Source organism: Corvus cornix, chromosome Z (assembly GCF_000738735.6).
Source record: "Corvus cornix cornix isolate S_Up_H32 chromosome Z, ASM73873v5, whole genome shotgun sequence".
Taxonomy (NCBI): Eukaryota; Metazoa; Chordata; class Aves; order Passeriformes; family Corvidae; genus Corvus; species Corvus cornix.
In genome coordinates this window covers 23,288,765-23,304,946 of record NC_046357.1, presented here as the reverse complement: position 1 = coordinate 23,304,946, position 16,182 = coordinate 23,288,765, and the positions used below count along the sequence as shown (strand labels likewise).

Here is a 16,182-nt window from a genome sequence, read left to right as displayed (position 1 = left end):
TGGCATGAAGCAACTCTGCATTTCCAAGGTGGCAGCTATGGGTAAACAAAATACTGTGCTAGAATACTGCAGTGACAGGAGCTACATAATTTACAGTTTCTACAACACTGCAAACTCCGGAGTATATTCCTACAGTGGCTGAAAAGAAGGAGAAGTTAAGCAGCATGAAATTCCTTTCTCTGAATATAGCTGTAGGAAGGCTTTCCACTCAGCAAAGAAAGGACTGGAATCTGATCTTGATTCACTAATATTCAATATACTGCATACAACTTACCATATGTCTGTGTGATTTAGCATCTCAAGTTTTTATTTTTTCCTCTTGCAAAACTATAGCTCCCCTTAGCCTTTTCTACTTTAGAAAGGACAAGTCACTTACCAAGAACTGCTGTGTACCAAAAGCTGAGTTCTGCCTTGGAACAAAGGGGCACAGTTCAATTTACCCTTTGAAAGGAGCAAGCAGGCTATTCTGCTCAGCTATAACTAACAGATATAACTACTATCCAGTAGTAAGTAACACTAATGGTAACATTTAAGAACTAAAGGTAGTGATAATGATCTGGGACAATGCCTCTTATTTTATGAAAATTATAAAGCCAGTATGTTTACCAGTATAGCTGCTGTCAACCCTTATTGTGCAAGCCATCACACACAAGTCAGAAAAATGCTTTAGCAACTGGAAAACTCTGTCTAGATCTTTATCAAGAGCTGATCAGAATAATAAGATCACAAAGACTTGTGCATCCATTTAATTAAAATAATATGTTCCTTACTGCGGCATGTAGTTCATCACACTTCAGCAAACTGACTCCATTCCATCACTGTTTAAATAACTTTTCCATGGCAAAAACACCTATTCTGTTATAATAAATTTAGATCAAATGATAAATGTTTTACTCAACAGACTTTGTTCTAGACTATGTAATACAAATATCAGACTGTTAAGGCTTTGAGAGACAGAGTTCAGTCTGAATAGGTCTTTTTCTTGATCCTCAAGTCACAGAATATTAACAACTTAAGCTGTGAGTTGCAAACTATTTATAAATTAAAAAGTAGGAGAATACGAGCCATTCACAAAAGATTCAACAGATTTTTTCCATCTTAATACACTCATGTCCCAAAGATGAATACTGCTTTTGTTCCAAAAATAATTAGGGTAATGACAAAAGGTTTAATGTTTTATCTACTATTCTCTATCTCTTGCTCTCTTCTTCTCCAAGACTTCTGAAACATACATGGCTAATATCTGTTAGCCATTAATTTCTCTCTGAGCCTCTTTTAACCCTGTGATTTACAGACTCCAGAGGTGGAAAAAAAAGTCTCAAATATAATGAGGTGAAAGAAATAAAGCTACTTAATAGTGTTCTAGGAACAATCTTTTTGCAGGATTTTTCAAATAACATGCCAAATTCTGTGAAGTTCTAGAGGACCCTTTCAGCATGAGGTGTTTCAACATAACTCCACTGTTAAAGGTGAAGTAACTCTCACTGAAGCCAACTGGAGTTTTACACCTACATTCAGTGAACACTGGACAGATGTGTACCCGTGTTACAATAGATATGGAGATACCCTTCCTTGTTCAAACTTAATTGCATGCACACAAACACCATATGAATAGCTCTTGAAAAAGCCACAGCTGTTTCTCACTTCAAGGATTAAATCCAGGTGGATCATGTAACAACTCATACAGTTATGCTGATTATTCCAAGTTTGAACATTGCCAACATTTTAAAAATGTCTAAAAAACTGGGTGGATTAGGCCACCCTGGTTGGAAAATCCGACAAAATACATAACTTCATATAATTCTCAGTGATTTAGGCATGCTGCAAATTGCTGGATCTATACAATAGACACTGCATCACTGCACTCTTCGCCAGTTAGGAAATGGGACTAACATACACAAACAGCTGAGAATATGGAACTGATCTATAGATTTAACTCAGGTGGAAAATGGTCTCATTTTCTCTTCACCCAAGAGTCTGCTATTCTGACTTCTGTTTCTTGTGGATAAGATTGTAAATATTCATAGGAATATCAAAAGTCCAGCTTTATGGACCTATTTTGGAAAGTGATCCTGTTATTAAACACATTATGTTTTATAATACATTAGCTTCCAATGAATCAAACTGTAAAGTTCTGTGTCACATTATTTAATATATTATGTTTTGCAAATATGAAGTCAAACTTATATAGTCCCTTTGTGAAATATGGGTATAGTTACTTAAATCAATACTATTTCATCAGCTGGCACAGAAAACAAAGTTCCATCCTCAACATACCACTGCACAGTTCCCAGTGTTATTAATTTCCTTTTTATTAGCATGGATAATACCACAAAAATATGCTGCTAGCTGAACCTACAAGCATGATCCTGCAAAGAAATGTGCAACTATAGCCAATACCTATCGAAACCAAGTGAGCTCAAATGATTTCCAGCTCTTGTGATTTTATCATGAGTCATATCTAGTGTTTTCCTTGAGTCACACATTTAGGAGCTTCAGCCATGGTGCCCATAATTACATTTTACAATTTCATTACTGTGGTGAGACAGAGAGGAATCTGTCAGCTTACATATATGCATCAAGACACTAAGCATGCAGGCGACACCCTTGGTCATATGCCAGACTATTTTTTATCAAATTCTGGCAAAACAAAACCAAGACATAGTTACAAAACTGCTTTTCATCTGTTAATGGTAATTTCTGAGTGAATGTGCACCAAGACCCACATACATGAATTCCAATGTGTCCTCTTTGCTGTGTGAAAATTTCACTAATGAAAGAACTCCCATTTTTTTCCTTACAGAGGAAAACAAGTATTTATTTATCGGACAGCTTTTGATAGTGATGGTATGCCATTCCACCCACATATAAGCTGGAACAAGCCAAAAACTGGAGGGACATAGATGAAGCTAAATCTTATGGTTGGGTTATTTTTTCTTTTACCAACCAAATAAAATTAATGAGTAGTATCAGTAAGTAAACAATAGTGACTGGGCCTTGGTTGTTAAAAGCTCTTATTCTGTTCTATGATTTCAAAGCCATTCAAATGCTTTCAAGGTGCAAGTGGGCATGTAAGAATCAACACTTTATAAATCAGAAGGTGAGAGGGAAAACATACAAGTGAAGACATATATTTTAAAATTCAACTCCTCTGAATATCCGTGCAACGCTTACTTAGTTTTTGAAAAGCCATAAACAAATTGCCTTTCAATATCCACATGAACATCTGCAACTCTGACCCATTGCTGAGAGCAGATCCTGCTATTGCAGCACTGACCAAAACAATTTAAGTCAGTAGATGAACAATAAAGAAAACTTCTCCTGTCCTCATTTCCAACACTGGAAGTACTAAAACTTTCTCTCAGGTTGCACCCAGCAGGAAGAAATTCCAAATCAGCCATGGATTAAGTAGATGAACTAACAGATCTCTGTCACATCAAATTGTTAGGCTATTTTATATTTTAACTAACTTGCCATTTAACATGGAAAACCAAAAAGATCCCAAAATAAACTCTCTCCACAAGACACATTCAAGCAAGCATGGACATAAGTGTTCAACAGAACTTAATGAAGCATAGGAAATCTGTGACAAAACCAAGGATGAGCTTCTAGAATATGCTGCCTTTTACCAAAATAAGTAAGAATGTGCTCTGGCTGCTATTCTTACAAACATCCCCATCTGGCCTCAGCAAACAGGAGAAAAGTGATGCAATTTTCATGGCACCCACAGCCTCAAACCCAGACACTCTGCACCTAGGTGTTAGCAAGCCCTTACACAAGGCTTCTCAAATTACTGCTTCCCACCAAGACCTGAAACTGGCTCCCTTTAACATCTGTTAATCTAATTGGTTCCTATGAGCCCATAACAATTAAACCGGTTGTTGCAAGGAGCAACAGGGAAAGGGGATTTTATATATCCACAGCTGGGCTGTTAGCAGAACAAATGGACTGCACCTTACTCAAGGGCTCTCACCAAAATTCAGTTACTAAACTGTAAGAACAGGAACAAACCTCAGATGAAGCTGATGGCCTCAGCAAGTGGACTGAGCTCAACACACTGATCAGCTGCTCTGTCACAACAGCAATCATAAAGGGGGACAAAGGCTGCCCAGTTTCTCTAGTCATCAAATACAACAGTTAGAGAAAAATGTGACTGGTCACGGCAAAGATGGATTGAACAACTCATTCAAAGAGTAAACAGAATTTTTGCATGATATATTATAAAGCTGACAATTTTTGATTAGCATGTAATAAAAATGGAAAAAAATGGAATCAAAGTACTTCTTTAGATTAAAAATATTTTTTCAAATGGGAAGTAAAGCAACAGCTGAAGGAACTGAGCTCTTTACTTATGCAAAACACTTCTGTGGATTTCAAGTAGAAATAACTTTTTTTCCCCCTAAAGAAGAAGTGAAAATGGAACAAAGTAATACCCAGCTCAGTATCAGCCCTGGTGCCTTTCCCACAGACACTTCAGAATATCTCTGTGTGCTCACAGCAGATTGTCACCCTCAAAAGGAATTTTCTTACATGTGAATAAGAGTTCGCAGGGTAGGAGCTGTAATATCCTCGGTATCATCAACCTACAGAAGAAAAGGAATAAAAACTTTGTCATAAGTTTTGCAGATGTCTAAGCATGAACATCACATCTTACATTCCAAGAAAGCAAGCTAGCCCTGCGGTTTTCTTCCAGTGCACCAGATTAATAAAGCTTATTTCTTGTCCTTTCTACAGTCTAGTTTTAAAATGACGTAATGAAACTCTTCTCAAAAGTGTTTTTGCTCTGTGCTCTCTGCTATACTTTCTACCCTAGTATTCAGCAGCTGGGCACAATGCTGAACTGAGGCGACACCATCACAACCCTTAGAAGTTCCTGAGAAGCTCCTTCAAGAGTCTAGCACTTTATGTGCCTCACACTTGGACACCTGAAGGTTTACTAGCTCCCATCTTTGGGTGTGGGAAGAACAACAACTGTTATTTATTTTGTGGGAGACAGAGACTTAAGCTTTCAACCTTTGTTTCTTTGCTCTCTAGCTACAGGCTTTTATTTTTTTAACTCTTTTGCTTGCTATTCATCCCTTTCTTAATCTGTTGCTCTAATTTTCATCAATCTTTGTGAAACTCCACGAAGTCAACTTTAAAAACAGAAATGCTTTTAACAGAGAAGTTGAGACTTAGTACTCAGAAGTGAATGCAGAAACTTCTCACTTTTACAGAGTATTATTGAAGGAGATCTATGTATCTGAAAACCCTTTTTTTTCCCCTTTCTGGATGTTTCCTTAGACTATGACAAATGGTCTCAGCCAAGAAACAATTTATTTTCTCTGATGATTGCAATACACTTCAAACATATCATAATTACACTTTAGTCATTTTGAATTGAACTCGGGCAACATTAGAAGGTTGCTCATGGTATGTAGAGCTATTTGATGCTTTAATAGGTTAAAATATTAGAAGTGTGCCAATGTAACCAGATTACTTCTAAGGATACTCAAATACCTGGGAACACACAAACCTCCAGACAGGCTTTCCATAGGTTTAATGTTTTGAGCTGTGCCTCCAGACACATTTGGAAAAAAGAACACGGCAGTCATTTAGACTGTCACAAAATATGCTAAAAGATATGACTTTGCACAGCTAATCCTAATTCCTATTTTATCACTGTTAGCTGAGCACCATCCTAAAACAGAAGTGATGAATTTTTGAAATAATTTCTGAAATGTAGCACAAACTAAAGTGTGCTATTACGGTTCACATATTTTCTTTAATAAGAAGGAATTATACACATAGATTGGTGATTGAAAGAAGTAAAAATAAATGGGATAAAGACTTCCCAAGTGAGAGTCATGGCATCTGGTCCATTTTCTTTTGATTCACTTAGATTATTTCACATGCAGACAAAGCAGCATCCCCTCTATATTACACAAGCATTAGTATGCTAGTAGTAACTCTGAGGAAGAGTCCCTCCAGCTGCCAGGAAAATAATCATTAAAAAATTATAGTAACAAATAAAAAGAACTCGATAACCATCCATGAGAATGCCAGGGAGGCAGACCTAGAGAATGCTTTAATTGCATTAAATATAATGTTGTCTTGTCATATGCCCATCCAAGAGTATTTTATTATCATACTTCTAACAGATTTGACAGTTTCAGGAGAAATGTGAGTAGTAGCCAATTTCCACAGAGAAATACGCTCAACACTACCTGGAAAACTAGTGGGATTTCAAGGCATGTTTTCAACCTCCCTAGCATAGAGTTTCTTTTTGTTCTTCTCAGATTCAACTTTTCCAATACATGAAAAAAAAAATTATCTGCAGGGAAAGATTTTTCCCTCATTTAATAAAATCCATAAATCTTTAGAGACTATAAATTTTTTCACTGTCTACTGCATTAAATTTTACCGCCAAAAGAATCTTTATGAAAATATTTAACTTCCTGCATGATTTCTGAAAGAAGTGGATTAAAAACACATCCGATAAAGGACAATGGCAACCTTCAACAAGCAGACAAAACTGTTTTGCTTTAGGAAAAAAAACGGATTTAAAGAGATGTAAAAAGTGTAGAATCAAAGAAAATAATCAGCCTACATTTGGTATAGCAATTTTTTTCAATTACAGCAGTACAGAATTCTATCAGGCACTTAAACTATATGTCACCAGAAAAGCATTTAAATATTTAGAAATAATAAAATACTAATTTTAAAGGTATTTTTCATGGGCATCTTGAAGTATTTTAGGAGGCATATATAGCATAAGATTGACCCACCTTTGGGTCAGATATGTTACCTCATCCCTTCCCACCCATTCCTCCCATCCATTCCATGCCACTGAAAGTCAATAATATTCTCTCACTGTTGTATAGTCCTTGTCCCAAGTCCTTCTGCATTACCTAGCAGGGATCTGTGACTGCTGTTCTGAGGGAAGCACTGCACCTGTGCAGAACTGCAGCAGCACGATCAGATCACAGCACTCAGCTGTCAGGGATACCTTACTACATGTATTAGTAGGTGTCCTTGACTAAGCCATATCTCTATCATCTCATGCTGATTTAAAAATCAGTGAAGGAATGCTGGTGGTTCCCTGGTAACAAGTTCAGCCAGCAACCTTTGCTCGTTAGGCTGGCCAGTTCTCAGTTTGTAACTATCACTGAATGCTTTTTCCATGGTCTGCCTGCATAAATTATCAGGGAAAAAAATATATTGTATTCTTACGTTTTGATTCCACAGTTTTAGACTCAAAAATTTGAACAGCCATCAGCAGGTTATTTTCCAGCTTGCTTAGAGGCTGTAATACCTTCCTCCATTTAATAGCTTTGGGAAGTAATCTAAGAGCTCCAATAATTTAATATAGAAAGGGCCAGAAAGATGTAAGAGAATTCCTCTCTGGGACATTGAAGAAAAATGGTTAGACAGCCTCAAGAAATGCAAAAGAAATTCTTTATTTAAAACAGTTCAGTTCTAGTTGGTAATAAAGTACCTGGCTCCACCACTGAGCTCTGTGCACTTACTTTCTTCATAAAGTAGGTCTAGTCAGCCAGGGTTGAAAGCAGGTTTCAATGATAATGTTGGTGAGTCCTGACACAATGTATATAGATTTCTCCTTTCACTGACAGTTTCTTGTTAAGAATATCTCTTTTCCCAGACATTACGATGGCCACATTTAAAAAAAAATTATTTGTATGCACAAGAGTAACACATCTGCTTATCTTCAGACACATGTTGAGCATGCAACTCACAGATCCTACACTTTGGAAACAAGTCAGTGTGCTGCAGAATGTGGTAGAAGAAAGGAGGGGGGGTGGGAAGGGAAGAAAGGTAAAACGTAGTCTATATAGCACATCTGAAAATGAGCTCAAGCTCTTTCTAGTTCCAGCAGCTGCCTATAATGGAAAAAATGAAGAGTCGCCGTTGCCAAAGAAGTGGGCAGTAAGAAATAACAGATGTGAAATTTCAGCAACATCATTGGCTAGGTCAATTTCACAGACGGTTTGAGAGCCAGGGTCCCTGCTGGGCTGCAGCATTCTCAGAGGCACACTTACTTTTTTGCTGCTGAACTGTTGTTCCCTTACACTCGGCAACCTCACCCATAAATGCAACTGACAGGAAACATTCATGTCCTCGCAAGTGTGTGTGGACTGTGTGTAAAGGCTCCTTGATTAAAGTTGGTCAGTACATTTTCCAAAGTCATATTAATATTTTGTGTGTCTCTTCCTCAGTCCTGTTCACCCTTTTTTGTTTCATGGAAATTTATGGTGAGTGGGGAAGAAAATACAGGTCCTTCAACACAAGATCTTATTACATGAGGCTCACAAAGAAAGTAAGATCAAAGAAGCCAATCTAATCTCTTGTATACATTTTTAAGAGAAAGGGCAGTAGTGAAAAACGCCCTTCAAAGAGTCAACTCCAATAATGCAAGTAATTTTCAAGGATGAATCAAGTTTCTTGACAGAGTTTAAAGGGGAAATTATGAATAAAAGGTCTATAGAAACTATCACATCAAGAGCAATTCCTGTCTCTCAATTTGCAGGGTTAAGTGGACTTTAGTATAATTTAGAATTAAATAAAAGGTTATATTTAGGCATCAGAAATATGCCTTGAAATCATAATGTGGATAACAAAGATGACTGTTACTTTAGAAAAAAAAAAGGCAATTAAAAAGCTGGATTAGAAAAATATACTTTTAGTGAAGAACACCTAGTATCAGCAACTAACATCAGCAGAACTGTAGCTGGGCTGTCACATCCACTGCAAGACACTCTTCTGCCGTGTGCAGAATATGGTTGTAAAATGCAGCTCTTAATAAGCCTAGGTTTCCATGCTATGTCTCATCCGGTGTATTTATTACCTGTTGGTGAAAGAAACGGTACTACTCTCCCCACCTACTTCCAGCTGCTTATTATGCCTTTGTCCGTTTTGTTACATCTAATAATTTCTTATCCACAGGTCCCGCCAGGCCAGCATAGTGTCCTGATTTAGTTTTCCTTCCCAGGCAGTTGGGGTTTTTTTTCCGAATCAGATGCTTACCTTGAACTCACCTTGGGACTGGGGGCTGATGCAAGAGAGGGAAAGAACAGGCTGAAGTATCCCTTTTGGCATCAGCCTGCAGTTGCACAAGACCAGATGCAATACTAAACCATGCTCTGGAAACTATTACTAGCTTTCTTCTTGTAGAATAACTGTTCAAGTGTCTTCAGGATTCCACATAATACAGTGAGTTTCTGAGAACTAATGAGAAACTCTGCAAGTAAAAATTGTAATACTATAGCAAGTGAAGGACTCCACAGGCACCAAAGCACACTGACATGAACTGAGGCTCAATACGTGGACAAAAGGCCTTGCAATCTAAGTCAACAAGAGGAGTAAGAAATTCATTAACTTTCCTAATACCACGTAGCAGGTTAATAACAGAGGCAGAAGTCAAACGCAGGAGTCAATACAGGCTGCTCTATGCACTACACCGCGCTTCTTCCTATAGCAGCAATTGCTATTTCCTTACTGCTTGTGGTATGGCATCTCCATGCCAAGAACCGCACTAGGTTCCAGAAAAAATAACACTAAAATTAACCATTGTATTTGCTACTCCATAAGCAAATTATCAGTACAATGCGGTTTACACCATCTGAAAGTACCCAGTGCCTTCTCAAGGAAAGAACTTGAAATCACAATATTTTTCTGACTCAGTAACACATCCTTTCTCCCCTCTAATGACAGACAAAAGGAAAGAAAATGGAAAAAAAAATCCAGTTAGTTTTTGTTTCTATTAAATGGAAGTGAGGTCCAATTTGGGATTAGTACGTTTAGATCATCTTAAAGTTCTCCAAAGAAGGACTAAACCAAGATGAACTACATGAAAAATAAAACAGAAAAGGCAAAGCACAGACACAGAAAGGAGATTTAACAAAACCAAATAAACCCAACAACACTGGTTACATATCCATTTTTTGCTTCTAAAAGTAAAACCCCACCCTGTCTCTGTGCTGTTATGTACATAGTACAAAACTGTATTGATATAAACAGGACCATATATCCCAAATCAAACACAAATCCCCAGAATCAATTCCCTCTCCCCATCTGTATTCTGCTCTTAACTACACGGATTTCACACAGAGAGAGAGACCCTTTGGTCACCTCCGAACTATTAACAAGTTTCCTATTTCAGGCTTAAGATATGGCAGGACTTAACCAGAAACACAGAATATGATTCCTGAAGTCACAAAATACCATCATGAAGCAAACTTCAGCACACAGATGACAGTTAGAACATCTTGAGCAAACCACGGCTTTCCTTCCTCTGATGGTTATCACATCACAAGGAAAGACCTAAACAAAGACACTCTGCTTGCTTTCCTTCATCTTGATTTCTCCCAGTTGTTTCCAAGGCCTAAAGCACAGCAAGGATCCTATCCAGGAAAGTTAGGTAAGTTTTATTACCTGAAGAGGAACAGGACTAGCTAGACAAAACATTTCTTTTCATGAAACACAGAAGAATATATGGCACATCAGCTGACAGGTTCCAGAGTAGCTGGGATGACCGAAGTCCATGGTCCAAGAACTGCACCTTTCATCAACCTCTGTCAAAAATACCAGCAAGTGGCCAGTGAAACTTCAGCTATTAAAAGAGGGGATCAAACCTCCATGTCTTCAATGACCTCATGATCACCCATCAGAGTCCTGAGGATAACATTCCCCAAGCACATTAACACTTGCTGTTTTCCAGAGATGTCCAACACCGGCATCTGGCACAGCATATGCTTTTGCTAAGTCATTTCACCAGAGTGTGGATCACCATGAGCTGTGATCTGAGGTACTGAAAGGATCTTAGCACCCCTGCATTAAGCAATCACTTCTTGGTTAATATTATATGGAAAACTAACATAACTGGTGCTTTCTTGCCTAATACAATTTCAGAGTCTATATTTCATGTTTATTAGAAAAGGCATTATAAGCTTCTATCCTACTTATATCACAACAAAAGGAGCACACACACGTGAGGAAGTATGTGAATGCTCTTATAATGTCATTGAAACTTTGGGGAGAAAAACAAGAGGAAAGAGTAAGCAAAATACCAAAGATTTCATTAAGAGATTAGCAGAAGGTGATTTGATCCTTTAAAGTTTTATCTTTGTTGTTTATTTATTGCTTCCAGTTACAATATTATTAATTATTTTGCTACAACTGAAATGAAAATTTTTATGTAAATAAGTGCTTAACTATTTTCAAATGTTTCCCCAAGAGAAATTATCCAATGCCTTTGAATAAAACACAGACAACTTGACTTTGCTATGCTCATCAGTGCATCTAGAGAGAGACTACATTATTTATATATATGTTGTAAACATGTACATTATTTACATACTGTTATGAAAGAAAAGTTATAATTTCAATTTTCTTTTCATCATATTAGATCTTCACAGAGCGTATCTTATCAATTGTGCAATTTTACCAACACCACTACACTTAAGCCTGTACACTGGCTTCCCACCTGCTGCTGCTAACACTCACTCAAGTTGTTTTTTAAGTTTGGTTATTAATGCTAATGCTAGTGTTTCTGTTCTGTTGCTAAGTGTCATAGGGCTCCCCTCTTAGCTGGTCTGAGGCACATTATTATAAAGTAAGTTATATTATCTGTACTACCCAAAAAGCAATTTTAATTTAACAACAGTCTCTTTAATTCTTAACTATCAGGTTCTTAAACAGCATCAAAAAAGATGCTGTAAAAAAGAATTTTTATTGAGTATTTTTTGTTGAGTAAAGATACATGAACTGTCTATAATGCTCTCATTCCGTTTGTGCACTGATGATAACATGGATACAGCAGTTTAGTCCTGATAATTGTCAGGCAGTGGAGGATAGAAGCACAGGGATAGATTAAAATGTAGGCAAAAGATAATTATCCAAAACTAACTGACAAACTTTAAATTCACTTATCTACTTTTCCTAGTGAAATACAAACAGAAGTAGAGAGGACATAGTAAATATAGACCTACATGAATGCAAATATTCTAAACTGATAGATTCCTTCAAGGTTTTAACTGAATGCTATTTTTAGAAATGGAGAACAAACATAATTTTACGAAGCCATTCAAGCAAAAAATAATTAAGAAACAAGGCAAAGGTTTCTCTCTGCTTTGGTCACCAAAGTCAACAGCACATGGACCAAAATACATGGGCTCTAAACATTTGCTGTCAACAGCACTGAAATCAAACAAAATCACTTAAATACTAAATTTTTCATGTAAACTGGCTCTGCCATGGAAACCAGAGAACTAGAAATATTACATTGCTCCAAATAACTCTCTCTTGGAAAGAAAATGCAGTTGATTTTTGAAAATATTATTATACTCTTCTTCCATTGGCCTCTTTTCCCAGGCAGCCAGCAACAGGACAAGAGGAAATGGCTTTAAACTGCACCAAGGGAAGGTTCGGGTTGGACATAGGAAGGATTTTTTCACTTAAAGGGTGGTTAAGCACTGGAATGGGTTCTGCAGGGAAGTGATAGTGTCACCATCCCTGGAAATGTTTAAGAAAAAAACTGGATGTGGCACTTCATGTCCTTAGTTGATATGGTGGTGTTTCATCAAAGGTTGGACTCAATGATTTTGGAGGTCTTTTCCAACCTTAATGATTCTATGATTCTCTTCTGTTCTACGATTATTAAGTACAAGTAACACTGAGTTTATCTCTGCATTTATAAGGCTCTCTTTGACAGCCTACACCTACAGACAGGGAAGTGAAAATATATATTTCTAAAAGGATTACAAAACTCACTTTTTAAGGTATTTGAAATTTTTCAAGTTCTTCCTTAGATCCTTCTTGCATTCTTCTCTAGTCAAAATGATACATATTTGGCACACACAATGCAAAGAATCAGCAATAAGCATAGGGGATCAGGAACATAATTTAACTTTACAAAGGATACCACAGTTTGCAGAGGGGGAGTTAAAAACCATGAACAAAGTTTGCAATTTAAAGAAAGAAAAAACCCAGCTCACAGCAATTTATTAACTTACTTCAGGTGTCCATGTATTTTAGAATGATATCGCATTTTATGACTGCTCAGTGTATAAAATTGCAATATTCTGAAAAGTCAGGCATCATTATTTTAACAAAAAGGGTCAAGTTACCACTTCAATAAGTACAGATTGAACTGTTACTTGAAATATTTTAAGTTTTCTCAAGGTCAGGGTGATGTGAGGAGGAAGCTTCACTTATTAAAAGCAGTTAATGAGACTACCTCCTCTTCTTCTTCTTAAAATCTCTGCTTAAAAATGTTGTCTGAATGCTCTGAACAGGAACTTGCTGCTCAGAAGAAAACATTCAAAAGGTATAACCTACTGAACATCTTTCACCCTTCATACAGTAGTAAAACTTCAGAGTCAGACAGCATGTGAAAACACAGAAAATATAATCAAAATTTTCTTTACTCACCACTGTCCCAAATACTTAGGTCTTAGTCAACCACTTCAGATGCCTGGCAATACCTAGAGAAATAATTGATGTAAAATGTAAGAAAGGTACACAGCCAAAAACATCAAAACAATATTCATGATTAGTGCTGGTGGCTGGAATGGTAAAAATGTTGCCTGTAAGAGATTATATGCACATGGGTAACATCTCACTACCAGGCCCCTTCTGCTTGGCCAGAAACGCAGGATTCTAGACATCACTCCAACCATGAAGGCATTAAGAAAAAGCACAAAGCCCTGACTTCATGAGAGCAGACTTTAGACTCTTCAGGGATCTGTTTGGTAAAGTACCATGGGGCAAAACCCTGGATGGGAGAAAGGCCCAAGAAAACTCACTAATACTCAAGGATCACCTCCTCCAAGCTCAGGAATGATGCATCCCAACAACAAGGAAGTCAGGCAGAAATGCCAGGAGGCCTGCATGGATGAACAAGGAGCTCATGGGCAGACGAGCAGAAAAGGGCAGAAGCTAGGAGAGGTAGGTTGAAAAGAATACAGAGAGAACATCTGAGATGCCAGGGATAAGGCTAGGAAAGCTAAAGCCCTGATAGAATTAAACCTGGCCAGCAACATCAAGGACAACAGGAAAAGCTTCTACAGATACGTTGGTCATAAAAGCAAGACTAGGGAAAATGTTGTCCCTCTCTGGAAGGAAACAGGAGGTGTGGTTACCTGAGACATACAGAAGGCTGAGGTACTCTATGACTTTTTTGCCTCAGTTTTCACTGGCAAGTGCTCCAGCTACACTGCCTGAATCGCAGAAGGCTAAGAAAGACATGGAACTACTGGAGAGGGTCCAGTGAAGTACTGCAAAGATCATCATAGGATCATAGAACATCCTGAGTTGGAAAGAACCCACAAGTAGAGTCCAGCTCCTGGCTCTGCACAGAATAACCCCCAAAATCACTCCATATGCCTGAGAGCATTGTTCAAACACTTCTTGAACTCTGTCAGGCTTGGTGTTGTGACCACTTCTCTGGGGAGCCTGTTCCACTTCCCAACCAACCTTGGAGTGAAGAACCTTTTCCTGATATCCAGGAAACACAGCTTCATGCCCTTTTCTTATGTCATATCAATGATAAGCAGAGAAAAGAGATCAACACTTGCCCATTTCAGCTTGTGAGGAAGCTATAGACTGCAGGGTTATGATTAGGGGTCTGGAGCATTTCTCTTGTGAGGAAAGGCTGAGAGAGTAACTACCCACTGCAGGACAAGATCAGGTTTGCTACCATCCTCAGGAACTGAAAGTGCACAAGTTCATGGGACCTAATGGTGCACAAGTCCATTGGACCTGATGAGATGCATTCTGAGAAAACAGGCCATTATCCACCATATTTGAGAAGTTGCAGCAGTCTGGTGAAGTTCTCATTGACTGGAAAAGGGGAATTATAACTTCCATTTTTAGGAAGGGGAAAAAAGAGTAAGACTACGGGTCAGTCATTCTCACCTCTGTGCCCACCAAGACCATGGAGTGGATCTTCCTGGAAACTATGCTAAGGCACATGGAAAATAAGGAGGTGATTGGTGACAGCCAACACGGCTTCATGAAGGGCAAATTATGCCTTCATGAAGGGTGGCCTTCTACGATGAGATTACAGTGCTGTAGGTAAGGGAAGAGCAACTGATGTCACGTACTTGGACTTGTGCAAAGTATTTGATGCTGTCCTGCAGAACATCCTTGTCTCTAGATTGGAGAGACAGGGATTTGACAGATAGACCACTCAGTGGATAAGGAAATGGCTAGATGGTTGCAGTCAAAGAGTTGCAGTCAATGGCTCATGTCCAAGTAGAGACCAGTGCCGGTGGCGTTCCTCAGATGTTGGTGTTGGGACCACAACTATCTAACATCTTTGCCAGGCACATGGACAGTGGGATTGAGCACACCCTCAGCAAGTTTGGTGATGACACCAGGCTGTGTGGTGTGGTCAAGACACCAGAGGGAAGGGATGCTATCCAGAGGTAACTTGACAGGCTTGAGAGGTGGGCCTGTGCAAACCTCACCAAGCTCAACAAGGCCAAGTTTTAGGTCTTGTACATGGAACAGAGCAATCCCAAGCACAAGTATAATCTGGGTGGAGAGTGGATTGAGGGAAGTCCTGAGGAGAATGAACTGGGGCTGTTGGTGGGCTTTATATGACCTGGCACTTGAAGCCCAGAAAGCCAATCATATCCTGGACTGCATCCAAAGCAGTGTGGCCAGGAGAAGAGGGAAGTTACACTCCTTATCTACTCTGTTCTTGTGAAGCCCCACCTGCAATGCTGTATCCAGCTCTGGTGCCCCCAGCACCAGTTCTGCTGAACTGAGTCCAGAGGAGGGCTGGAGCACACTGACTGTGAGGACAGGCTGAGTGAGTTGGAGTTCTTCAGCCTGGAGAAGAGAAGGCTCCAGGGTGTTTCCTATAGGCCACCTGATCAGGAGGAAGAAGATGAGGCCTTCTACAGACAGCTGGGAGTACCGTCAATGTCACAGACTCTGGTTCTTGTGGGGTACTTTAATTACCCTGACATCTGCTGGAGAAGCATCACAGCAAAGCACAAAACAGTTCAGGAGATTCCTGGAAAACACTGATGGCAAGTGCCTGTCACAGGTAGTGGGGGATCCCACAAGGAATGGTGTGCTGCTCAACCTCATACTAACAAGTAGGGAAGGCTTTGTTGCAGGTGTGAAGGCTGGGGGCAGCCTTGGCCACAGTGACCATGAGATTGTGAAGTTCAG

The 16,182-nt window shown here is 38.8% G+C and overlaps 1 protein-coding gene across 6 annotated transcripts in view; it reads right to left on the bottom strand.

The window, feature by feature from the left end:
* The window catches only part of LHFPL2 (LHFPL tetraspan subfamily member 2), a 117,592-nt gene that overhangs the window by 42,464 nt on the left and 58,946 nt on the right, over positions 1-16,182 (bottom strand). For 2 of the 6 annotated variants that reach the window (XM_039567831.1, XM_039567828.1), the window contains 2 exons: positions 13,429-13,481; positions 4,434-4,583 (listed from right to left, as the gene is read on the bottom strand). The exons of 1 other annotated variant lie outside the window; for it this stretch is intronic. The gene's annotated coding sequence lies outside the window, so the exon portion shown is untranslated. The remainder of the gene's footprint in view (positions 1-4,433; positions 4,584-13,428; positions 13,482-16,182) is intronic. 3 more of the 6 variants (XM_039567833.1, XM_039567830.1, XM_039567829.1) reach the window with 2 other exon arrangements.